The sequence below is a fragment of the Tinamus guttatus genome, unplaced genomic scaffold, assembly GCF_059628265.1.
Source record: "Tinamus guttatus ecotype Peru unplaced genomic scaffold, ASM5962826v1 Tinamus_guttatus_pri_ptg000115l, whole genome shotgun sequence".
NCBI classification, from domain to species: Eukaryota; Metazoa; Chordata; class Aves; order Tinamiformes; family Tinamidae; genus Tinamus; species Tinamus guttatus.
Window position 1 is genome coordinate 3,748,098 of NW_028288649.1, and position 27,218 is coordinate 3,775,315.

The 27,218-nt window shown below is 40.4% G+C and overlaps 1 protein-coding gene across 2 annotated transcripts in view; it reads left to right on the forward strand.

The window, feature by feature from the left end:
* Positions 1–27,218, forward strand: part of CPNE4 (copine 4) — a 195,572-nt gene that overhangs the window by 41,805 nt on the left and 126,549 nt on the right. The gene's annotated exons all lie outside the window — the stretch shown is intronic.

A 27,218-nucleotide genomic window follows, 5' to 3' on the forward strand; every position in this document is an offset into this window, starting at 1 on the left:
AGGTCTGTAGCTATGAAAACAGAAGAGTGGCTCTGGAAGGTGGTAGCCACTTCTGATAATAATGAAGAGGAAGGGAACAAGTGGCAAAGTGAGTCCTTTAGTTGTGTTCTAACAGCTTCCTGCAACAATAGCACATAGAGTGGCTGCTGCCTTGTGCATTTGTCCAGCCTGCTGGAGTCTCTTTTTCCTCTCAAAAACTTCTTATTAAATTCAAAGTGCACAGCAAATAAATAAGGAAGCTCCCAAAGACAAGATGTGGATGGTTAAAATTTGTGTTAGTAGAGGTGGGTGAATTTTTTTAGATAAAGCGGTATATTTATTGAAATAGGTTTATTTATTGAAATGTTGACTGAAGTCACAAACTGAGTGAAATTTAGTGAGCTTTAACAAAAGCAGGCAGGAAGCTCCCTCAACTTTTCAAATAAAAGGCACTGGCTTGCTGTTCAGGATGATAGTGGGTTCAAAGATCAGCTTGATTTGATTAGAAAGCTGAAACAGAAGGTTTTCTTTGGCCAAAACAGATTTCTGTTTTTTTTTTTTTTTCTTTTTGGTTTGTTTGTTTTCTTTTGGGGAGGTTGCTTGCTTGTTGTTGTGGTTTGACCACTCGCCCTTTACAGAGCTTTGCAGAAAAACAGAAGAGATCAGTTAGTCTAAAAATGCATTAAACTAGTCAATCTGTAGAATACGAGCGGACCCCACTAAGTTTTCTACCTAGAAATCAAGCTGCAGGCAGGACACAGTCTTGCTCTTCCCTTTTATTTGTTTTCCTGTTAGTCCTACTCTCTCTTTGCTTCCTTTCTGAATTAATTCTTCCTTCTCCTACCTCCTCTTCCTGCCTTCTCCCTTGCTCCAGCTCTTGATTTCCCTGTCTAGCACCTGCTGCATTATTTTGCTCCACAGCATATTGGAACATGGGTGAAATTCCCTGGCCCTTCCTAGCATGGGAGAAGCCTAAAGTGAAGACCTTAAGGAAGACTTTGTTTCAATGGATACCTAAAAATCTCTCTCATTTTATCCCTCTGTGCCTGTTCCAGCCCACAACAGAGAGGGAAGGGAGATAGCCAGTAAGCCATGAAATTGGGGAGTTTGTGGGCTGACATGTTTCATGACTGCCATGAACTGTTCCAGAATAACTTCAAAAGCATTGAGGAGAATGTATGTAACTAAATATATTCTTCTCAGTTCATGTAGATGAACACAATCATACATGAAGCATTTGTATGGAACTGAACATTTTAATTATCAGAAAAAACCTACCAAAACCAGCAGCCATGCAGAATCAGACTTGAGGCTTGTCTGAACCCCTGTCTTGCTGCTTGGTGACACTGAGAAGTGTATGTGATCAAGGAGGTGTAATGGTGTCTTTCCAGTTTGCCCTGCCAGCCGAGGGACAAGAGTTTGCATAATGGGAGCTAACAAATGTTGGTGCATTTTTCTTCCATAAATTTGATCAATTTTTTTTATATGTATATATATTTACATTAAACTTTCACAAAGTTCTGGAACAGACAGTTCTTTAAGTAGTTCTTACTAGATTCATTTTGCTAGATTCATTTTAAGCCTATACTATCTATCCTAGCCATACAGTCTAGGAGGATGGATTAATGTGAAAGGTTGTTTAAACCATGTTATAGCAACAGTTTTCAAAGGTTTTGTCATTGCAATGGTTCAGAAATTATTGTCTGCTTAAATACCTATACCTATTTGCTTTGTAACCTGTGCTGCTGCCAAGACTTATTTTAGTCTCTGCTTTCTTGCGATGAGAAGCTTCCTCAAAGTCTTTCTGTGTGGTGAGAATGACAAAGACAGCTCGTCTGTTTGAATCATCCCCGGCAGTCTGTGGGGTCAGGCTGCAAGCTAATTGAATATTTTGTGTTGGCCCATTTTCAGCCTGAGTTTATCTAATTGGATATCTTACTTTTCTCAACTTTAATATTTCGCAGGCATCCTCTGTTCCAAGGGTCTGTCTATTGAAAAGCTCTTGGCATTCAATCAGAAACAAAAGGAAGCAAAACCAACTAACGAACCAACCAACCAACCAAAAAAAAAGAAAACCTTCAATAACCATTCTCAAGATGAACAAGGTCTTACTCCACAACAGTTTAAGCAGAGTAGACCTCTGATGCTGATAGCAAATCAACAGCTGTCTTCTGAGGGAAAACCAGATTAAACAAATTTAGTATTTTTTTTTCTTTTTTTTTTTTTCTTTTAAACTCTTCCTTGCTCTATACAGTATTTTTTTTTTGTTTGATTGGTTTGTTTTTAGGAAATAAGCAGGTGCTCATTGAAAGTCCATTTCAGTATAATCAGGGCAGATGGGGATCTCCTGTGCAGTTTTACCTTCTGCCTTTCAAACATCTCATAATCTGTCCAGCTTCCAGTGCACAGAGTGCATTTGTTTTGAATGTGCACATATAAACTTGAAACATGGAATTGCATTTTATGCCATTCTGCTTTTTAAAAAGAAATATGACTCTCTTCCTGTCCCTAGTCTTCCACAACTTCTTATGCAAAGTCAGAAGTCTGAAAACGAAAGGCCTTAAATCTTTCGTGTTGGTAAATAAATGATTAGAAGCTGATAGTGGAAGACATTGTCATGTGTGCCAAGTTCAGAGAAAAGAAATGGACTACATCGTTTTTTAAGTACACCCCAGGTAGAATAAGTGATTCTTTATTTTAAATCCATTTTCTAACAGCTCTCTTTTTCACCTTCATCCATCACTGCTGCTTTCTTTCGAGCTCCCTTCTTGTCTCAGCAGTGAGGCGTAGCCTCAGTGCTCTTTTTTCCTCTGCCTTTTCAAATCAAATGGTCTTTAAATTTGAGCGCATTCAAATCGGGTTGTCTCAACTGAAGGCAAATGCTGTCACTTTAAGACAGTATAGATGACATATCATAATATCCCCCTGCTCAGACAGCAGTCAGTGTCAGAGATATAAGTGTGTAAAGGGGAGAGAGAGAGAACGTGCGCTCTGTAAGTCTGCTTGCTCCCTGCGCGCTCGTGTTCGAGCCAGCGGGACCCCCTCCTGCAGCAGCAGTCGGAGGCGGCCGGGGTCTGGCTGTGTCCGTCCAACGAGGGCCCTCCGCATGCCTGCCCTTCCTGCCCTGCCAGAGGGAAGAGGCTTCTCTAGCAGTTTGAGTGCCTGCACGGGCGCATTCCTGGGAAGCTGGAAGCACTTGGCGCGTAGGGGTGGCACGAGCTGCAGGGGCTCTCCCTCACTGAGCGGCCAGAGCCTCCTGTGGGATCTGTCTGCTTGGTAAATCCGCCCCGGGAGCAGCCATGGAAATTACAGAATGAAAAGACCTTTGGGATCATATAATCAATCTTACAAGTTAGGAAATAGTCACCTGCTTAAAAAACAGTTTAATACTCTACTAGATTAGATAAAAATCTGAGGGCCAGGATATTGTTTGCATCTTAGTTTAGCATCTCTTGGATTGGAGGTTGTCAAAATGATTCAAGAGCACTGTTCACTTCTTGTGAACAGTTTCTATATAGCGATACTCCAGCTACCGTCTTCACTTAGTGCAACTCAGTGTTTTTGCAAGAAATGCTGTTTTTTGGTCCTCTCATTTGTACCTGTGGAGGAGAGAGCTGGCTGAAGTACTTAATTACCAGATTTCTGAGTGTCCTTGCAAACACTTGTGCTGCTGGTTTAAAAAAACAAAAACAACACACACAGAAAAACCCTCTTGATGGTTTTTAGGCTGCTTGAAAATTTTGCTCCTGTGAATGTCGAGTAATTTGGTTGTAGACATGAAATATGAAGAAAAACAATGGGGAGGAGGGGGAGTCTCATCCATTTTTATGTTTATACATTGTATCAAAATATGAGAGCTGATAAAGTATATGATTTATTAGTCCACTTTTTTGCCTGAGGAACATGGTACTCAAATTATATTTTTCCCTCACTTGTGAGTGCTTCTTTGCTATTATTGCATTTTCATCAGTATTTCTAATGATGTTAAGATATTTAGAAATACTGCCTGTAGCCATGCTGCCTACTCTATAATTCTCACTTCAAGCATCACAGACCTTTCTTGACTCTTTCTTACAATAACTTTCCATGGAAGCTGTGATTTTGAAAGCATGTTCTTAGTAACATTAGTAAAACAACTGTTTTGTAATATTCACTTTTTAAGTCAGATCAATCCTTGTAGCTTTAGTTTGTGAGTAGGTCAAAAAATCACAATATTTTCAGAATTATCAAAGCACGATAGAAAAGAGAGGTTTTGCAGTGCCCAGTGTTTTGTCAAGGCTGGATGACTGGCTCATTTATCTATCACAGTTTATATGTCTACAGATTAGGTGTGAAGTTGTCTCTTACATCTCCGAGACTGAAAACTGGTTTATGGTATTATTGGTTTTCTTTGTTTTATCCAGACTATATATAGGGTTAGGAATAGGTCAGAGGGCTTGTGAAGACTCTCTTTTTTGTAGCTAGCTGGGAATGATTTTCTGCTGCTGCAAGAAGAAAAGAGCATAACTTTCTTTAAAGATCTGTAGTGGAAGGACGTGTGTGTTTTCCTGTAGACAAGCAAATAACAGTGGCCTTTTAGTGGATGAAGACCTCCTCGGATAACAGCTTACGGGAAGGAGAGGTATCCTTGTTGTCTGAAGTATCCCTGTGGGACAGAAGCCAAGTTACTTGCCCAAGAATATCCAGGTTGTGGTAGGTCTTCCACAGCTGTTTCTCCCTTGCAGGCCAAGATAAAATAATTGGTTGTAGGGAAGGATAAGGTCCTTTGAGGAGCTTTCTCAGTGTCTTTCAGCAAAGGGATGGAAGCAGGTTGCTGATAATAAATTATTAGATAAATGCTGCTGATTAAACTAGCAAAAAAAAAAAAAAAAAAAACAAAACTCTCAAAAACCGCCCAAAACACCCATAGTTTCAACTCCTTGTGAAGAGGTAGCACAGAATTTCACTAGTTCATGTGGCTAGGCAGCCCTGAGGAGAGCTCAAACAGAAACCCAGCCCCAGTGTGTGGAGTGTGACGGAAATGTGCTGCCACTGTTAAGCCTGTCCAGCTGCTTTGGGTCTCCCTTGACTGGCGTCAGCTGGGAGGAAACCACTGCAGTTCTGCCTGGGAGGAGTTATCCTACTGCCATCGGCATAGCCCAACACTCATAAAAATACATTCTTGATCCTTTTTGCCCACTTTCTCAGGCAGTTTAATTATCTACCCATCGGTGTAAAATTTTACACGCAGATGAAGGCTTTTATCATGGACAGACAGATGCACATTTCAGATTAGCTCAGCGATGTGTTTGCCTCATGAGCTGTTTATTATAGATACACAAACTTCACACATATCCAGGATAGATTTTTAAGCCTGACTTGACTTCAGTGCTCTGCCAGATTGTGATAAACCTCCAGTGAGCAGGAGCCTTTGGAGCTGGATTGTACATAGATAATTTGCTTTATTGATTCAGTACATTAATTTTTAACCTACAGCATCTGACCAGTGAGTGGCGGATTGCCAGCATCCCAAACCTCCTACTGGGAGGGATGCTGGGCCCTAGCATGAACTGATTCCCTCAGGTTCTAGGATGGGAAGTGCAGTCATGAAGGACTGAGAATAGCCCATCCAGGAAAGCAAGCTGATTTAGGATGTTCTTTGGGTTGTGCCAGTATTGATTGATCAGAGTTCACTAAGAGGGTTTGCTTTAAAAACAGTGGGTAGCAAGATACCATGCTATTGGTATGAATTGGTGGAGTTTAAGCTTATGCCAGGAGAAGCAACTGTTTTGTTAAAAATAAGACCAATGGACAAAATTTGTACAGATCTCAAGTGATCTTTTTTTCTCACTAGGCTCTATTCTGATACAATTTGTCTTCTATCATGTTTGGTACAGGGCAAAATCATGTTGTATTAGGTGTGCTGTAATCGAGATAGAATATAGACTCGATAAAAGCTAACTGAGAATTTAAGTGTCCAATTTCCATGCAGAAATTCTGCCTTATTTGTTGATACTTCCAGTCTTTGAGTGTTTTTTTTGGGGGGGGAGGGAGGGGGATTTTTTTTTTCTCTCTTTCTCTCTCGAAAATGTTACCATTTTGCATGCAATCAGGGCAGCATGCATAGCTCTGAATTGAGCTTTCCTGTATCCTTGTAGTATCTGTTCTGTACTTGGCACTGGTGGGTGCTCGGAAGCAGAATACAGAGCTGAGCGTGCCATCTCCCACCATGATTTCCTTTAAAAAAAAGAAAGGTCAGTGACTGCTTTATGAGAGGTAGGTTTCTGTCTCTCTTTTTTGAATATTCCTAACTAAGAAAAAGGGGCTTGGGGCCTGCGAGCTCGCAGCTTGCACAGCAGTTCGTTGACCGAAGCAGTGCTCCTGTGCCTGGGTTGCTGTGTTGCTTTGGGAGCTCTGCATTCTCCCTCGGGAAGCTAAGACCAGGCCTCAGTAAAATGCCTAGAATTGCTGTTTCTGCTTGTGTCGTTGTTTCTCCTAGCCTGGGCAGTCTCCAAAGGGAGATCCCAGAAGGGGGTGTTCGCAGGCAGTATTCAGGGGAGTAGTTCAGCCCAGTGGGGGCTGCAAAATTCCCATATTCCTAGGAGAGAACTTAGAGTGGGTGCCACCACCATACTACTGTTACCAACATCAAAACAGCCTAATTCTACCAGCCTCATCTCTAGTGTTACACACTATGAAACTTGGTGGCCTGTGCAAAATCTGTACTCCTTGGGTATGGGGTTCCCTGGCAATCTTGTTTGACAGATTTACCCCCATGTTGTTCAAAAGGCCCCCTTTCAGGATGGCAAAGTGTGCGATGAGACAATTCTTGGTGTTCCTTGGAAGGGTGTTTATGTCACTGAAACTGGAATCGTTGCTGCAGTTCCCGATCAATGATTTCTAACACATAGTGTGGTGTTCAGCCTGTTTATGTATAACTGGAATCTAAATTCATCATGAAATATAAAGTGCAGCTATCTAAGGTAAATCTTACTGTTTTGTGAGATGCTCAGTTGTTATTCCACTCCTGCACACTCTTGAAAAAGATGGTTTTTTTTTTTTTTAAGCAGAAAACTGTCTGGTGCGGTAATCCCAATTTGTCATGATCTACCTAAGCAAAGGGAAAATATGAGTGTTTTCAAGTGTTTAGAAAATATCATTATTTTACTCTTGTGCTAGCAAGATCATCCGTGTATTTTTTTGGTGTAGAATTTGGTTCCTGGTTTTTATCACTGTTATATAGTTCTATAGGGAAACATCATGATCACTGTATCCTGTTGTATTTAGCCTAAATGCTGTTTGAGGACTGATTAGTCTGTTGTAGCCTTGTTACATGTGTAAGATTAAGAGCTTACATCTTATATATTTTGCTGCCACTCTAACTGGACTGTTTTCTAATAACATCACTCCTCTGCTATTTTTTCATAGATGGTTGCATGACTTGTTTTACTGTGGTTGCATTTTTTTTTCCCACTGACAGTGCCATTTGATGTTTTAAAATCATTTGCACTTCTCCCAGCTAACATTTACATGTCATATGTATTCTGTGTGTGTCCTTCCTATTCTTCATAGAAAAATATATTATAAATTCCTGTCTCTGTCTCTGGTTTTGAAGTTACTATGTTTCCACTGTTGGTTGTCCTCCAGAGTTTCAGTATTCTGTATATAGTTCACTCCATATTTATTTTTGTTCTTATTTTCTTCCTTTGTTCCTTAATTATAAATCACAAAGCAGATCCTTTACTGTCTTTACATTAATATTATTTCTCTCTCTTAAAAAACAAACAAACAAACAAACAAAAAAAACAAACTATCTATGCATTTTGTGAGGATTGTCCCTTTTTTATTCCTTAGGTTGCTGGAAGTTACTTGATGTTACCCCCTGTTTAACCCAATACCTCTGTGATGAGGCCGCTTTTGGAGAATTATAGAGGACTTTGCTTGTTGGGTTTATCTTAGGTTTTACACTAGGAATATGTTGAGATTCTCTGTCAATACTGGAAACTCTGGACACTGTAGCAGAGATTGAGACTTAATACTTATTGGAAGTTCAGATTTCTCCTGCAATTCAAAATTCCTCCTAAGAGTGGAACTAGTACTAGTGCAACTGTTATTGACTAGTTTCATCGAATTAATATTTTATGCTTGAGATTTTCTTTTATTATGTTAACCTCTCATTTTAACTAGTTTGGACTTTAAGGACGAAAGGAATCATTTTCCCCTTTCAGGAACCCTTCAAAAGCCTACAGTTTTCCTTCATAATTTAGGAGAACTGTGTACTCTCTGCTACGCTGAGTGTCCGTGGCTTACCTTTGTGTTATTTTTGGAAGGTAATACTAAGAAGTCCCAGGAATACATGCATCTTTAATAAACTTTGAAACCTAGGAAGTTAAATTTTTAATACACTTTAATCGTGTTGGAAGTATTTTTAAATAAGATTCTGCCACAGTGATAGAAGCGAGAATTTGTGCTGTTGTAGTATGTCACTCTTTGTAGCTGTATACCCTCCTTTAAAGCAGCTGTGTGCTCTTGTCCGTGTAACTGGAACACGGCAGATGGGATGAATTATTATTGTTTTTCTTCCCCTTCAGTATATCTCTCTGGCTTTTCTGATGATTCCACCGGGAGGTCGGTCTATTTAAAGAGCACAAACCTTTATTTTGGTGTCTCTTGTGAGCTGCTGTATAATTTGGCTACTCCTGGGGATTTTTGTGGTGAGAATACATAATTTACTGACCATCTGCCTGTCTCTGCCTTTTCCTTTCCTTTCAACTCTTTCGTCCCTCACCTATAAAGGAAGTAATCCTATAACACACCATGTCTGTAAAGGAGGTAATTATATAACTCATTTGCAGAATGGTGGCTGGCAAAGTGCTAACCAAGGGGCATGCTATGATTACCATTCAAAAGTCAGTTTTATGCTAGCAGTTTCTGTTCCTACATGAAACGTAAAGGAAAGAAGATGAAAAGCAGTTGGCTGAGCATTTTAGTGGTGTGACTGCTGGTTTTTATTCATTTTAAGAGTGCGATTGCTGATCTCATTACAGCTCTGTATTTCCTTCAGCCAATGACCCAAGTCCAAAACCAAACATATACTTGTAACCATCATTATTTTGTGACAGCTCTGGGAAAACGTCTTCTCAAATCCAAGACTTCCCAAGTACACAGCTACTGAAAGTCCTGAATGATCTGCCTGGAGGCGCTCGAGTGGGCCATTTTGGGATAGTGTGTATGTGTGAAGAGGAGAGGAAGGGTGAAAGGGATGCTATTTCTGTAGATGCAAAATTAAATGGTATCTGTAGAGAGGTAGGTGTGGAAACTTTAGTACAGCCTGAGGTGGTCCAACGAGAAGCCATAGGCTTTTTGTTTTATGCGTTGGCTGAGGGACGTTAATAACTGCGAGGAGGGAAATACTTCTGTCCTTTGACTTCTTTATGAACATTTTAAAGGAGATGCATCAAAGCTATCTGACCCTAACTCTAGTTTTCCTTCTCACTGAAGTAACCTGAAGGACCCCATTTGGCCCAGACTTCAGTCTGGATCATACTTCACTGAGGTTTACACAACCATTATTTTTTACTAGATCCTCCTGCCTTTTTGCAATAGTTTCAAACTCTCTCTATGAACATGATTGTTCTTGGTGTGTCTGCAGTGTGATTTGTGTGATGGATTCCAGTAAATGCAGGTATGAGGGGCACATTCTTCATCACTCCTGCTAAAGGTGGTCCTTAAACCTCCATGCGGACATTGTATCCAATGTGGCAAATCATCATATTAATCTAATGATATGTGCTTGCAAAGTTGATTTTGAAATAGTCCTTCTGCTCTAGGGATTTTTTTTCCCAATTGTTTGCAACACTGTTGTGGTGTTTGTTTATAAGCTAATTAAATTGTAAGTAAGCTCTTAGGGGCAGGAAGTATCTTTTCTGTTTTATATGCCTAGCACAGTATGATCCTCATCTACATGTGTGGTTTCTCTCACAATATGAATCATTATAATAAGCCTTTCAGTAGTAGTAATTCTGATACAGCTGAGGTAAAGGATTAGCTCACCCTGAAGTGACAGTTTTTGCTTGGAGTGGGGAGAAAAGAGAACAAAATCTCTTCAGAAAAACATATATAGATTTAATTAAAAATGTATTTATCAGAAAATATTAAACTTCTGGTTTGACTTATCCAAGGCTATCTTGTTCTAGCTTTTTGTGGCATAAACAGTGAAGAGCAATTGGAGATTAAAAGGCTTCTTCAGACTTTTAAGGGCATCTATATCTTATTTTAGAAACAACTGGAACTCTGGGCCAGCATTTTATAGGGTAATTTAAATGTTTCTTTCTCTTTGTTTGAGTGCTTGGTGAAGAATTGATTTGAGCAACGTGGTGCTGAGCTGTTTGGGCTTTGAAGTACTTCCAATTCCTAGTCAATCCAGCTGCAGCTTATGGGCTTCTGGTCTTACAGGGCCAGCCACTGTAGGGACAGCACCTAAGAAATGAGCATGGCTCTCTTGATTTATTAAGCATTTTATTTCACATATTTCTCTGTAGCTTCCTTTCTCCTTGGCTCATATATAAAAGAAGTTTGTTAAGTCAATAAAAGCGATTTAAAAGTTTTAAAAGAAATAAATATACTTTTATTTTCAGGTGGTTTATGGATAGGGTCTGGCCTGTATAGTCTCACATCTGGAAATTGCTACCCTGAGGACTTGTCTTCAGACCAGAATGTTGTTTTAATGAAGACTTCCTGATGTTGTTTTAATGAAGACTTCCTGGGTGGTGTTGGAATGCCCTGCATGAATACCGATAAGCAATGATGCTTTGCTAGCCTACGTAAAGTGATACAGGGCAGTTATTTCCTTTGTTGGTTTTGCTTTTTAGCATCACAAAATGTTAGGCTTTGGTTTGAGATAAATAAAGCCTACGACACGTTAAAGGCTTTGCTGAAGTGTGGAGGAGGAGAATGTGAAATTTTAATATTATGTTTTCTGTCTGAATCACTAATGTGTTGCCAGTGAGGAGTTTGATTAGAATAATTAGTCATGAAATATATAATTGCTCTGAATCTTCCTACAGACTGTATGGAGATCTGTTTAAGGAGAATATAGTTATTTGATAGTGATTCTGCAAATGTTTATGCCCGCTCCTAGCTCAGAGAGCACAAGTTGGTGCATATGCAGTGACATCCCAGTGACTGCAGAAAGGAAGCTTCCCGCTGAGCAGCTTTCTCAAACTGAGGTCAATCCATGGTCTGCAGTTTTTGCGACCATAGGGTTTGTGGCTATTCTGCTGTTTTAGAGGTGGTTTCATCAGGGGACTATCACCCTTAAACAAATGCTGGTGTTTGCGAAGCAATGAGTTGGAGAAACCAAGTGCTGGCGCGTCCTCTCCGACTGTGTTTCTCTCTCCACCTCCTTGGTGACATTCCTCTTGTCCTCCTTGGGCTCTTTGGCACCACAGTTGGTCCCTGCTTTGGGGAAGCAACTTAGCTGAGGAATAACTGCAGGGAAGAGGGTGCTTTGGTTTTCCTGTGGGCTGTTCTCCACTGGGTGAGTTCCTGGGTCTGGTTCACCTGGTGGCAGTGCTCACACTTGCTCCCATGAAATTCAGAGGTGAGGTGAGGATGGCAGTTGACAGGGGTTATGTGGTGTGGGAGAACAGCTCTGAAGGTGGCTTAAGCAAGCCTTGCCACAGGACATCATGAATAGACTATTCTGCCCCAGAACTGAACACTAAAATGCTAGGTTCACTTCTTTTTCTTTTTTGTTTTGTTTTATTGTTTTGTTTTTCTTTTTATGTTATTCCTGTCCTTGTGATGTGTTTTTTCTTCTTTGTTTGTTTTTCTTTTTTTTTGGCAGAAGTTGTATTCCAAATGATTAGGTGGTGACACAGAATTTGTTACTAAACTACCATTTATTCTTCCACCAATTTTGAGGATATATATTTAAGTTTATGTGTTCATCATAAGTTATGTGAATTGTGAATTCATCATGTGTCTCTTGATTTTTAGAGTTAGGTAGAAGCACCTGTGTCTGTTTTATTACTGCGAAAAGGCCTGTCCAAGTCAGCAAGGTTAATTTTCACGGGACAGTGAGGTATTTTGATTTAAGTGTTTGCATGTTTAGGACTGATACGGGGTTATTGTGAACTGAAAGAAAATGCTACTGCTGTTACAATTTCCCGTTACTGCTTTCTTGGTAAGAATCCGGAATTGTATTTCCTTTCCTGTCCTGTGTGATAACATAATGACTCGAGTGAAGAGGAGATATTTTGATCCAGAAATGCATGAAATACCTATTAATCTTATCTCAGCTGCATATTCTCTAACAATATCTCTTATAAGTTCTCAACATTTTCTGAGAAAATCACATTCACAGACTTGCTCTTCTTACCTTATTTAATTCTTGTATAATATCAAGGTAAGAAAAGATTTCCTCATAACAGTTCCATTACAGGTAGTAAAATTAATGCCGAAGAAGGTCTTTGAAGGTATTTAGGCAATCCTTCTACATGCGTAGGATTTTCTACTTAGTATATGCTTGTGTGCTTTGGTCTAGCTTGACAGTATAATTGACTATAAAAGAAGATTCTGTGCATCTACTGTGTAAGAAAAGCTAGAGTTTTCATTAGCCTTGGCTGCAGGAATAAATGCAAGCTTGTGGGGTTCTTGCTGTTGTTTATGGCACTTAAGTTAATTCTGTTTCTCTGTTTTGACATGCTATGCAGAACTTTATATATTACAAACAAACAAAAAAAGCCTATGATTCAGCAAAGACTGTGTTAGGATTCCTGTTCCTGAGGTGTACGGTAAGGAGTGTACTGTGAAACGGACTGAAATGAAAAGAAGGGAATATGCTGCAATTACAGGGTCTGCATTTAAAAATGTGTGTACTTCACATGTTTGTAGTGTCTCTGACTGCAGCCTACAAAACTAGCACGTTTGGGGTGTTTTGTTTATTTTGTTTTGGTTTTGGTTCCTTCTTGATGTTTCTAAGAGATGTTTTGCATGTAGACTTCTCAAAGAGAAATATGAAGTACAGGGATTATGAGGGGAAATATTGGATAACAGCGTGTGATAGGTCTCCCTTTTTCTGAAACAAAATAAGCTCCTTTTTCATGGTGATTTTTCTTCTCTGATTCTCAGGGCATTCATTTAAAGGAAAGAGGATATATTACTATACGTAAAAATCAATTACTGTCAGTTTGAGACCTGTTTTATGGGTTCATGCCACTCCAGCTGCGGTGTTCTCCTGAGTATTCGGTATGAACTGCAAACCATAATGAAATCATATTTCCTTTCCTACCCAGAAAAGCAGAAATCCCTCGAATGTTTAATGCAGTGGGAATATTCTCTCCCACATTAGGATCAGGAAGCCAGGCCCAGATATCCTGCTAAGCAGTTCAGCTCGGCTCGGGGCTGTTTACCCTCTAAGGAGTATCTTGTCTATTCAGTATTTGGCATCTCTCTCTCCTCAAAAAACAACTTCTCTTAACGTATTGCTTGGTTGGCCTTATCTTTTATCCTTGGTCCTGATCCCAGTGTGAATGGCATGAACTGCCCCAGTCAAAATGGGGCAAAGTCAAAATGCAAGTCAAAGCAATGGATTGGATCTATTGTGACACAGCTCATGGATTTGGCAGACAGGATTATGAAGCACAGTGTCTCCTTACTGTATCACAGGAGAAAAAACAGATTTTCTTTTTCACACTTCTGTATACACAAATATCACTTGACTGAACAGGACTGACTGAGGACCCTCACTCTATAGCTCAAAATTATCTCTGAAATTAGGAGTCTTTCCAGTTTAACTTGCTTTTGCAGACTTTGTTGCTCCTTCAGGATTTATCTGTATTAGAAAATGGCACAGACCAATTGGAGTGAAATTTGTAGAGCAAACCAGTTTGTGCAGAAACCCGATGTTCATGCTCTAAGTGTTTTGGGGCGTTTCCTACATAGGCTCTGGTTTGCCTAGAGTGATCCCAGCACAGGAAGCTGTGCTCCTGGGGTGCATCTTCCAGTTTCATTTCATGTAAAAAGAATGTGCACCACGATGTGAGCTGTAGTAAGAGTGAATGATAAGAAGACTGGCTGCAAAATTGCACTCATAGTTGAATTAAGACACATTATGAGTTGAACTGGATCGGCTCAACCACAAAAGCCTTCTTCCTTCTGTTGGTGCTAGGAAGATGCACTTCATAACAGCCGCTCACAAGCTCGGAACAAAGGTACAAAGAGGGCCGAGATGTGCGGAGGGAAGAGGGTGTAGGAAAGAAAAGGAAGAGGGAGGGTAAGTCTGTTAAGAAACAGTCACCTCAATGTAGGAGAGACTCAAAAGAGAAAGCTGGAAGGAAGAGTATTTGTCTCACTGTGGTTGTGTGTGTGCGCGTTGTGTGGTGTTTTTGTGCTTCACCACGTGTTTGCAAAGTGTGCCTGAGTAGGGGAAGCTGATGGATTGTGAGAAATATCTGTTATCTTAAAAATTTGAGAGGAGAACACTTCCCTGCGTATCTTTAAATTGAAAAACACTTTACTGAGTGCCTTTCAAGCAGCCATATGTTGCAACATTTTGGCTGAAAGAAATATATGTTTGTTTTTACGTTTTTATACGAAAGCCTGAAAACTTAATGGAAAACTGATGTTTCCATTTTTACAGCAACAAAGACAGCAATCTCCATCTTAGCTTTCATCAGCAGTGCCAGAAACTCTATAATCAGTTTTTTTTCAGGCATTTTAAAAAGGAAGATAAGCATTGTTCCCGTGTACTGATGGATGCGCAACTGAGAATTAAACCTAAGACCACATGAACTTGGTCAGTGGCAGAGCCTGGATTTCAGCATACAGCGCCTTGACCATGAGGCCTTTCCTTATCTGCCTAGCTTGCATGCCTCAATCACATAGCATTTGTCTACCTGTTCTCTTAATGCAAGTATAAATGCATTAGCTCTGTGAGACCAAAAAGTACAGTTCTGCTCTTTGCACAGATGGGGATTGGCAGTCTAGATGATTGCTCAAGGTTACACAAGAAATCTGTGGAACAGAAGGGGCTTGAATGAAGCTCAGCTTTAAGTCTGAGGTGAGAACCTGATCTTTTTGGGCCTCCTTATTCGCTTGAAAGAAAAACAGGGACAAAAAAGGAAAAAAAAGAAAGAGGGGAATGCAGAAGAATTTCTGGTTCTCCTCTTTCCCTTAGAGGCAATTTTTCACATTCTCATTTCAGAAATGAGAAGAACTGTTTGCATTTTCATTTTAGAAGTGGTGCCTTTTCCACAAGACATTGATTCTGAGTTCTCTATTCTCCCATTCTCCCAAAGAGGTTATGTTGAGCAAAAAGTAAAGGAGGAGGAAAGAAAACACAATAGGGCGGGTGCTCCCTTTCCCCACAGGACGTATTCTTTTTGCTCCCATCTCCAAGTGTTGCGACTTCCATTTCAGCCCCCGTTTTTGACACGGGCTGAGCGGTGTCTCTCGGGTCTTGCTGAGACGCGGTGTGACTTCAGGCAGAGCTCCGGCTCCCGCCGTGCGGCATGGCGGGGGCTCCTGGTGGCATTTCGAGCAATGAGCTTGTCAAAATAAACAGTCTTGCCTTTAAAATATGTCGCCGGAATGTGTCGCCTGCTAATGCATATTCATGTCTTACATGTAAATATCTCCCTTTCCTGCACATATTGTGGAAGTTTGCCCTCTCTGTTTGGGTTGTGTATCATATGGCATGTAAATAAGAGATGACAAGTTGTGTAATAGATGATGGGGGGAGGAGGAGGGGAGTTAAAGGGATTTGATTTAATAAGAAACATGCATAATTTACACAGACATAGCAAAATTCCACTCTGTTCCTGCATACTTTATTTGCAAATCTTATGGCTTTGTACCAACCAATCACTTATAAATTATAGTTTTTTACTAGCCTTAAAGATCAGGTTTCAGAGAGGAAGTCTGCTTGCTAGACTAGGTATCCTGCAGTAGGACTACACTGAAGTTTGTACTTGTTTCTTTGTAAGGGGAAGGCAGTGAACTGCTGAAGAACTGCTATCTTAAAGCTATAAAGCAAAACAAAAGAAATACCCTCTAGTCAATGAATGCACTTCAAACTGGTTTTCTGACACCGAGGGGAAGAGAGCTTGATGCAGAAACCACTGAGGAAATTAGAACCCTGCCTGACCTGATGCAGCCCTCACTTTACCTCAGGTGTCTGTAGGTGGTCTGCTTGAGTACTGCAAGGTTTATTCCTCATAGTTGTGTCCCATCACAGACCTGGTAAGTCCCTTTATATAACATGGTGAGGAGGAAGCAGTAGTAGAGTTGAATGGTGCTTTCCACACACCCTTGCTTTTTGACCCATCTATATCATTTCTAGATCCTGCGCTGAATCCCAGGGGAGAGACAAATGCCATTGTTGCCATTGTATACTTGGCTTTAGGTAGCTTTAGCCAGGTCTATCCTGAGAAAATGTAAGAGAAAGATTCTGAGATTTTCTTTCTATATTTAAAAAAAAGATTCAAGGTCCAGCTCTCTTGTATGAAAGTCAGAAAAAAAATAATATACCTTCTTCTGAGGCTGGTAAGTCTTTGGAGTTTGATGGCTCCCCCTTCTCCCCCCAGCTAACTTGCACATGGATAGAGAATCAGGCACCAGCAGCAACAATGCAAATTTGCCTTTCTTTTCATACATACATCTTGCTCCTGAAAGAGGATGCTTTACACTACCTTGTCCAAATGGTAACCCCTTATGATGCCTGTAAAGCTCCCTGCAGTGATGAGAGCTGTTTCATGCTATTTAGCTGCTTAAGAAAAGCAAGACGCCTTCGCTAGATTAGCCCCCATGCCATCCCTCCATCTCCCCATTTTTTGTTTCATTTCCATTCATGGTCTTTAGAGCAGCATGTAGTAGAGCAAATCCCCAGGTGGGACCCACTGAACGCAACTGAAATTGAAATAATTATAGTGATTTTTTTTCCTCATTCCAAAAGAGACTGAGCCAAAAAAGCAGTACAGAAATTCTGTTCTCTAAGTATGTATCTAGAAACTTGTCTTCTTAAGGGTGTTAAATATATGCAGAAAAGAGTAAAAGAGTAAAATTTGCTTTGCTGAACCGGGGAATGGGTTTCTCAGTAATGAGCTGCTGCTTGTCTTGCGAGTACCTTTCATCATTTTTTACCCCCAAAATATGACACGCATGCATATTTATTGGAATTTTATCTTCTAAAAAGATGGAATTAAAATTGGTCTGTATTAGGGGGACTTGCAAATGCAAAGTAATTGTGTCTTTATCAGGTTTTCTGACTTTGTGTTTTCTCCATTGTAATGCTTTGTGCTTTTGGAGTATCCTAATCATTCATTTGAATAGATAAAAATGTATTTTGGATAGATATAAAAGCACTAGCTCTTTAGCCCAGTACCTCCCATGACGTTAGAAGAAAAGTAATCAAATGTCAAGTTCTGTTTCTCAGCATATACTGTGTAGAGCAGAGCTGGGTTTTTTGAGAGCGGGCCAAATGAGAGGGGAGGATCTGAATGTGATAGTTGTGGAAAAATGGCAATACAGATGCCCTTCCGTTTAAAGGAGGAGGGTGCTCTCTTACATCCCTAACTCTGCTCTTTTGGAAGGCTTTATGCCCTCTGCAAAAAGACTGGAGGTGCTGGGAGGAGAGACAAGGAAAGGGAGAAGGGCAGAACAGATGAGAGCAGGGAGGCAGCTGCGGGTGGAAAAGGGGTGGTCCTGGCACAAAGGTGGGTATGTCCTCGACCTCCGTTCTGGTGTCTGTAGTCACCTTGGGTCTCCATGAACTTGTCATCTTGTGCTGAAAGAGCGTGAGAAATCAGAGAAACTTTGGGGCTAGTGGGATGTTGTTTCCACTAGCTGTGCAGCGCACAGCTCTAGAGACTTTGAACTTCCAGCTTTGCTACTTGGCACCACCTCTTACAAACGGGATGCATAAATCAGATAAGCTCTCCCTCCCCTAGCAAATGAGAGTAATGGATGATTTACGCTTACATTGCTGTCGTGGTATTTGTCAAACTGATTCTCGTTTGGCTTTCACGCCTTAATTTGAGTTTTATAGTTGGTTACTATTAAATATTCTTTTATCATGGCAGCAACACTGCCAGCCTGATGTCTCGCTTGTCTTCCTCCCACTGACATGGAAATATCAGTTCACTGCTCTATTTATCATTTTTTCTTGAACAGTCTCCCAGGATGTATTCGCTGGAAAAGGGCCAACTCATTGTGCTGTAACTGCTGAAATCTAAATGAATATGAAACAAAGTTTTCCTACATTATGTTTCTTACTACAGAAGGTTTCTGCTGTAGGCAGAGTTTTAATGGTTTATGTTCAGATTTATCTATGTTTCTAGCTGAATGCGTTCCCTTCAATTTTAGAAGTGCGGGGGCTATATCTTGGTGACTGTATTACTCTTAAATATTGCTCTGGGTCAGCCGTGCATAGTTTAATGTCTTATGAAAATAGGCCAGAGGCCAGAAGAAACGGGCTACTAAATCCTCCTTTAATAGATTTCTTAACCCTCATCAGTCTGATATGGAACACTATAGAACAGTCGTGGCCAACATAATAACAAGGGGGAACTAATCAGGAAAAAGAGTATGTTGAGCCTCCCAGGAAATACACTGCATTTCTTAAAGCCAGTTCTCCTGACTTTGAATATGCCTATTTTAAAGCAACAACAAAGTCAACCAGCCAAGACTTTTTGAAGCTAGACGTATTATTTCAGATGACAACAGAATTGCAATTTCTTATGAATTTCAGTTTACTGAGGCGAAGAGGAAGCAGATTTCAACCCCTCATTTCTCTGGTGTTCCAGTCAAGCAAAATTTGCTGATAGTGTCTTCACCCAAAGTTGTTTTTGCTTTTTCTAGTTTTTTTTTCTTTCTCAATTTTGAGGATGGATTGCTTTCCTGTAGTATAGTCCGTTCTGTCCTTTCTCTTCTGTGCTGTCCTCAGCGGCAGTTATTAAAATTCTAATTTAAATAAAATTCTAATTCTAGTTTTACAAGATGAACACCACTTGGGTTAGTTATCAGTGCCTCTGTGCTAAGAATGCTTTGCAGCTGAGTCCACCACAGTGCTTTGGTGTGTTATTACACTGCAATGAGCTTACCAAGAACTGCTGAAGCACACTCATATTGATAAAAGCACAGCTAGGACCGTAAACACCCCTTGATGCTTTCTGTGCTAGAAACTTGTCTTCAGCTGCTTGTGATTTTTGCCAGACTGCTTCTATTAGGTTGATACTTCTCCAAGCCTGGTGTAAGCCTTGTGGTAAATTATTTCTTGGGAAAATTTGGGCCACAGAAGTTGAGTGATGTAATAACTAGGTTAGGGCAAAATACACTCACGAAACCAGCATTTGGAATCAAATTTGTGCAGAGTAACCCATGATGTAAAACGTGCTAGATATGAACAGAGTTTCTCTGGCTACTTCTCTGCTCTAATCAAACCTTCTGCTAGAGGGAATTAATAATGCAGCGTGTTGATTGCTGATAATCAAAAATGCATTGGCACTGTTGATACTGTTTCCAAGCTGAAATTTGGTGAAGGGAATAATCTTTGCTGTCTCCAGGAAAATCTGCACATGTATGCCAAATTAATAAGATGGTTTCAAGGTGTATGCTTGTGTTTAATCGGTATTTCTTTAGTTTTAGCAGATAAACTTGCCACTGTTTGTAGAGAATTTGGTTACTACTGTGCTGAGCAGCACAGCAAATCCCATCAAATTAATAATGTCTTGAGAGCCAGGCTTTCATTACATACAGTAAATTAGACATGGCAGAACATGCTGAACAGTGAGAAGAAAACAAAAAGACTGCAGAGATGCTCTTTAAGTGAGCACCATCTCTCTTTGTGCAGTGAATGAGGCAAAGTCCAGGTGAAAAAAAAAAACTCAGTAAGTGAATATATTGATGAAGAGTTACACAGGCACTCCTAGTTCTGCCATCTCCTAAGCGGAGAATTGTGTTTCACGTAGTAACTATTATAAATCTTTTAAATGCATGAGTGTGTTAGTTAATGGGCTGTGTTACATAAGCATACTTAATATGCAGTAACACTATCACTTATCATAAAATGATGAGTATTTTACATTGTCCTGCCATGTTGTTTTTTTTTTCCTGGTACATGAGGAGAAATGTTAATTCTGCATCATATAAAATTGAAATATAAATGATGAGAGAACAGAATATTTACATGCCTACAAGTCTGCACTCTTGAAATAGGCCCATGGAGATACCGGTGGGTGAGATGAATGCAGCTTTCTTGTACTCCAAGTGCTACTTCAAGTGTCTAATTTTCAACAAACTTGCAGGAAGTCAGTTTTGAGGCTTCTTTCCCTCTTTCAAGTTTGGAACTAGCCAAAGTTCTCCAGACTTGATCAAGAGGCTCTTGCAGAGAAGGACAAGGCTTTGATACCTAGTGGTTTTGAAAGCCCAGAGGCTTTCTATGGATCTGCTGGCACTTCCAGTTCAGTTTTCCTGAGTGTGCTTAACTGTGTTCTTCCCTGCTTTCCCTGCATCGGAAAGCAAGGAGACCCACATCTGGAGTTGTTCAGGATAAATATAGGCAGGGACCAACGTAGCTGACCCTGAGGAGACAACTGGTAACTGGTCAACTGACATTATTGTAACTTATTCTGTACTTATTTCTACATCTTGTAGCATATTATTTTGGAACAAAAAAGAAAGAATTTAAAGAAAATGTGATATGAGAAGATGGATGGCTTTGTGTTGTTCATGTCACTTCATCTGTGAGCATCCTTTTATGTGATAAAAAAAAAAAAACCTGAAACTTAATGGCATTTTTATTTTTCTTCCAAGGAATATATTCCCTAAGAAAACTCAAAGGGAAATTATTTTTGATGACTTTGGCATTGGCTTATTGCTTTAGGATCTTATTACTTTATGACCTTGGCATGGCCTTTCTTGCCATTTTATTAATATTGTAAAATCTGTTCTTAAAATTTAGCTGCAAATCAGGCCAATCAAAGGCAGAGGGTACACTCCGCAGTAACACACATTTGCTTCTGACTGAAAGGAGAGGTTTATGAAAGCAATGGTTTGGCTCAGGCCTGGCAGTTTCTTACAGTGCATTCCGTCATTCCTAGTCTAAACTACTGCAGATCAGGGACCGTGGAATGATGTCACCTGCGTGTGTGATTTGGGCACTGGCGTGCTTATTTCATGCAGCACTTAGAAGTTAGGTACCACAGACTTTGCCTGTCACAGGCTAACCACAGAAGCAGGGGCGATGGGATCTATATGAGCTGTGCCACCAGCTTCATCTCAGTTCACCCAAATGTCTTACGCCATCATACTTGTTTGGACTAGGGTGCTAGGCTATGGATAGGAGCATAGGAGCATCTTCCATGGTTTTTCTCTTATTTGCTTTCTTTCTTCTTTTCTTCCACACTTACATGCTGTTCTCAGGGTTATAATTTATCTTTCCCTGAGCTTAAAGAGTAACAATAAATGAAATCCCGGTTGGTAAATTTTAATGATACCTCCCTATGGAGGAATAGAATGCAGTTCATTTCACTTATATAAAAATATATTGCAGTGGGGCTAACCATCAAGAAATGAATCATCTTCTAGGTGATGCTTATTCTAGAGGCTATAGCAAAACAGTAGTCATAGAAAAGCAAATAAACAACAATACTGGCCGTGGCACAGACAGCACGTTGATGAGGGTTTCATTCACTCCCTTTCAGCGTGGTGTCGGGCGCCGCAGTATCCTAGCACTTTCAGCAGGTTTGCTCTTTGATTGATTACTCCCATAAAGACTTTGGAGGTTCCTTCACACAGGAGTCTAATGAAAATGTAAATGCAAGTCATCAGCTCGTGTAAACTTGCATAGCTCCCTGCAGTCCATGGAGCCGGGCCATCTTCCGTCTGCTGAAGAGCTGCCTTGGAGTATCAGTGCGTTGCAGACCAGTGTGCTCTGTGGTTTCACTAGTACATGAGGTGCATCCGTAATGTAATCGCTGTCAACCCCAGGTTCCCCTGGCATCTTCTGGCAATGGCTTCTCCTCAGGCAGAGGAGAGATTCTGATCGCTCTTTTAAATCTCCGCTGGCAGGATATATTTGTAAAGTCTCACTTTTGAGCAGAATGTAAATATGTGACTAATTGCTGTAACTTGTTATTCTTGGATCTGCTTGAGAGGAAATTTGGCAGAAATCTCACCTGTCTCCATGATTTCCCATCATACCCAGGAGCCTGCTGGGAGAACTCTGACTCTTGTCCAATTAACGTCAGAAATTCTCTTTTTTGAGAAAATAAGTGTCGTTACATGAAAGGGAAAATCATCCTTCAAACTTTATTGAGAAATATCATAGAAAGAACAGAAACGCGAGGAGAACTTGACTTGAAACCCAAGAGAGCTGCCTTTTGGGGCTGGGAGAGGGGGATTGCTGCTGCCCTCGGATCTCTGCAGGCGACGGCTGCGGCCTCTGCCCACGCTCGCTCAGGAAGCGGCTCGGCAAGGCAGTAGATGGTGTGAGCTCCCCTATGCTTGTAGTTCTTTTACTCAGCCACTCACCTGTGGCTTGGGTCTAACTAAACTCCTCTTTCTGACTGTGTCTGGTGCTTCAGTGAAGCCTACTCTGGCCATCAGTGACACACAAAATGTGTTTTGATGTAACCGTAGGCAGCAGTGAGGCACTGCCTGTGTCAGCCGTAGCTGAGTGTCAAAAGACAGCGCTTATCTTTGCACTAGGGTTGTGCTGGTTCCCTTCATGTTCTAGGAAGGACTGAGACATGTCAGACAATTCCCATTGAAACTGAGTATTCTCAGCAGATCATCTAGGTTTGGCTCCTTTTTGGATATGTTCCCCTGTTTTTCCCTCTTGTAAAGTAATCTTTATCTGGCCTTTGCAGATCTGGAAAGGATGTCAGGACCTAGTCCATCTTCTCTACTCTAAAGCAGATGTCTCTCCCTTAAGATAGCGTTGGAGACATCAGAGCTTCCCCAGGCCTCTGTTCTGGTGTTGTGTTACTCTTTCAGCTGGTTTCATAATCCTGTTCTATGTAGCCTTAGTTTTGCTTGTGGTTTCAGCACTTAAATACTCTGGGCACGAAGAGCAGACCTTTTCCTCCTCTTTTGAAGTAGCTGTTTCTGTTATTTGTTGCCAGGCTTTTCAGGACAGCAAACTCAGTTTGTTCTGTCTTATAAGTCATGTTTTCCAAACCTGCGATGATTCTTCACCATTCTGCCTGTGGACATAGTTAAGGTTGTCACAGCTGTCTTGAAAGGTAGTGCCCCAGACTGGGCAAAGTGAAACACGAAGTAAATCCTTCTCTACCTCAGAAGCTGTACTTCTCATCATATGTCTCTCTGTAGTGATCATCTTTTTCATGACAATGTGATGGAACAGCTGTGACCTGCTGCATTAGCGATTTACAGATGGCTTTCCCTGTAGCCAGGTATTCCCTGTCTTACACTGATGTGCCTGTTTATTCCTGCTGAGCTGCAGGACTTCATACCGCTCAGAAGTGGTATGTGCACTGTTGAACTTCAGACCGTTTTTCCCGTTTGACAGGATTATTCAAATTTTCATTTCTGATCTTCAGTATATATAAAGTCCCAACCAGTTTTGGAACATCCTAATATTTCCTCCTTGCTAAAGAGAACCTCACATGAAATAAAAGTCAAGCATTACTTAAGGAAACCAATATGACAGCTATTGCTTTTCCTCTATCCCAAAAGGCCCTTACCGATCATAGAAGGAAATGAATTTGGTTTGAAAAGCTGTCTTCTTGACAAATCCATACTGGCTGTTTTTTTTTTTTCTCTCTTTTTTTGACACTTACAAATAGTTTGATTATGAATTCTGTTGCAGGTCAGCTGTTGGGTCTGTAGCTCTGTCGTTTTTCCTTTTTCTAGTTGCCATTTTCCTGTCTTCTGGGATGTCCCTGTACCCCAAAACAGTCACATGAAACTGCAAATGTGCGACTTACCAAGGTGTTCTCTAGTCCTTTTCTTTCCTTATTGCAAACTGATGCCTCACCATCTATTGCTGGTATTATGAGAGCTGGTTTATGTTTAGGAAATGATGATGAGAAACAGGTATTACAAGTTTCATCCTTCCAGGTGGTATCCCTAGGAAGAGACTGTTTTCATGGAGTAGTAGACAGATGTTTTTCTGGGGTTTCTATGTTCTGTTAATACTTACAGGAGAGTGTCTTGTCATTCTTGATGGTCTTTGTGTATGGTGTCTCATCTTGGCCTTGTCTTTCCCGGCTTGGAAAGTACCAGCTCATATTTTATTTTTTACTTGTCCCAAATAGACTGACGTGGTACTTTTAAACTGTTTTGTGTTTCAAGTACTGATTTTGATCAGATTCTTCTCTAACTACATGTTCTGTCTTTATTTTCCCCTGCAGGATGCTTTGTGTTTGTGTCATTACTATTTTTGTTCTTAGGGAATGCCACTTTCTTTATTACCCTTTTCCCTTAGAACTGTGTTCCTAGAGATCTAAGACTAATTCTCTGGGTGTGCTGAAGCTTCCCTTCCTGAGTGCCATTGCTTTTTATTTTGCTGTCACTCACCTTCATAAGCTAAGCGCTGTGAACTTGGTGGTAGCTCTCGCTGGCATTACCCAATACCCAAGGAGGAAAATGCAAATTTCCATATTTAAACCTTGCTATTCAGATTTCAGAAGCATGTTGATCAGCAGTGGCATTCTGCAACCTACCTTCACCCTTAGTGAATACGAGGACAAAAATCACTAGTCAGAGTAGTAAAGGTCAGAAACTTAAAGACCCATGTGGTGGCCTGGTCAGATGTAGCTATCGGTGAGAGAGATGTGGCTGAAACTGTAAAAAACACTAAAATTACATCCCTAAGAGTGCTGCGCATACCATGCTGTGACTACTGTGAATGTTGGCTAGCGTTCCTGCTTTGTACCTTCAGATCCTGAATATCATAGAAGCCTTAATTCACTGCCATCATCTTTTTGTTTTAATAAAAATAAAAATCGTAATTGGAGATATTGACTTCAATTGTCTGTATTCAGAGATAGTACAAGCTTGCTTTGAAATTTTGGGAAATGTGTAAGTATAATAATTTAAAAATAGGTTTTGAAATTTCATTTTCTCTTTTGGCAATGTTGGTTGCCATGGAGTTCAAGTAATAGGTTGTGATGTTTAACACTGAATTAATTACTACTTCTCACTCACAGAGAACATCTAATTATACATATTCATGAAGAACAGTGTTTGGCATTCCCAAGGGATAAAGTATCTTTTTATTTATTTATTTTTTAAATACAGTGTGCGCATACTTTCGCAACCAGATGGGATCTGATAAATGCATATTCTTTTATAGCACTTTTCCCCAAGGTTTTTAATTGTTTCCTAGTTTAACAATGTTTGTAGTTTTAAATACAGTCCTGAAATAAACTCCCTTATATAATGAATACTTACATTCAATGTGTGCAGACATTTACTTATAAAATACTAAAAGTTTAAGTGTGCCTATGTAAAGATAAACCCATAGAACAATGAATATTTTTTTTACCTCAGACAAAACAGCCCTGCAGTGGCTACTTAGCTCTTTGGCCCCGGTGCACAGCAGGTCTTGCTCTGTTACCATCGGATCGGTTGACGCTGATGACAGGCGCAGTGCTGGGGTTCCTGCACCCACGGGTGTTCCGGTGCTTCTGGCCTTGTAGGGCTCTTGCCACTCTTTCCCTTCACAGCAGTGTCAGAAATGAGAACAGCCATCGGCTTCAAGGTCCACAAACCTAGTGTGGGTGGTACTTAGTAACTGTATGTGTGGCTCTGGGCTGGTGCTTTGGAAGGCATCTCTATTTTAAAAGATCTATTAGTGCTAAATGCATTCTTGAGTGATGGCCCACTTACAGGAATGAAAAGTGGCAGAATTAGGCACCGTTCTTCCCTAAGACAAGCAATTAGAGATGCTTTGAATTACAGTTTTCTATTTCTCCTGGAAGCACCACCACTTTCCCGAGCTACCTCTGTGTTGACAGTGTTCACAGGGACCTGTGAGAATGTCTTGCCTGATTCAGTCAAAATAGTTGCCTCTGAATTCAAGAACTATTTATTGTATTTTTGCTAGGAAAGTATGTTAGGTTTAAGTAATGTTTTAAATACAGTTTCTGAGGTTCATAACAGCTTTGTGCATAGCTATCTTGTGCATTTGGGACCTGATCTTACGTACTTTGAAGCCAAATAACAAAATTCTGAGGACGTGGTCAATGCCGAAATGGTTTTGCCCTTAACTTGCACAGCATTTGTCTTCCATTGGAAGTCATGTAAATGGAAATTACAGATAAAGAGAAGGATTACTTTCTGTCTTCCAGCTGATCCATCCTTTTGAAAATTCTCCATAGAAAATAATCTAATGATTTTAGATATCTAAAAATATTATCTACCATACAGTTATGTGTTACTTTTAGCAAGTGCATCATATTCTAGGGTAAATATTAACATCTTTGGTATGCTACATTGACAATCACCCTTGATAAAACAAATTAATTGTCTGCTTCTCTCTGACAAACATCTGCAAAAAGATTTTGTATAAGCAGAACAACTAATATCAACTTGAGTATTACTGGAATCAACTAGAAAATCTGAGGTGCTCAATTTCTGGTGCGCTCTCATCCGTCTCCAGTGTATTTTTTCCTAAGAGTGATCAGCTGTGTTTCTGTAATACAGAAAGCTGCACTAGCGGATAAACAGAAGTGGTGATTGAATGGGTAGTTGTCTTTTTCTTTTTATACAGCTTCTATATACCAGGAAGCAACACCATTTTCCTCCCAGTGGAGTTTGAATTGGCAACGTCCATGGTTAAAATAATTAATATTTAACTGGGCTGTGTCTGCCAGACTCTTGAGCCTTCTCCTTCCCATCTGCGGCGCTCCTCCTGTCCTGCGCTGAGGCATCGCACCACGTGCTGCTGGTCTAGGGTCCTGTGGCCTGTGTGTTACTTTTATGTGCAGAGGAAAAAATCAGAGGAAGAATTGCACATTTTTGATCCAGTCTAAGTTTTTGTGCAGTAATTGTATGCGAAGTTTGGTTTCATGAGCCACAGGAGGAATCATATAAAAGCGGGCATTTTCCTTGCTCTATATTCCAACCTTTTTCTCTTTCTCTCTTAGCAGTCTAGGGGAAAAGGCTGAGTTTCCGCTCCTCTTTCCAGGGTCTTTTTCCCTCTTTGTTTTTTGCAGTGTTGTTTGCTGGCAGTAAGTGTTCACGTACACACTTCTCCAAATTAAACCCATTTTTATGCCTTTTCATTCAGC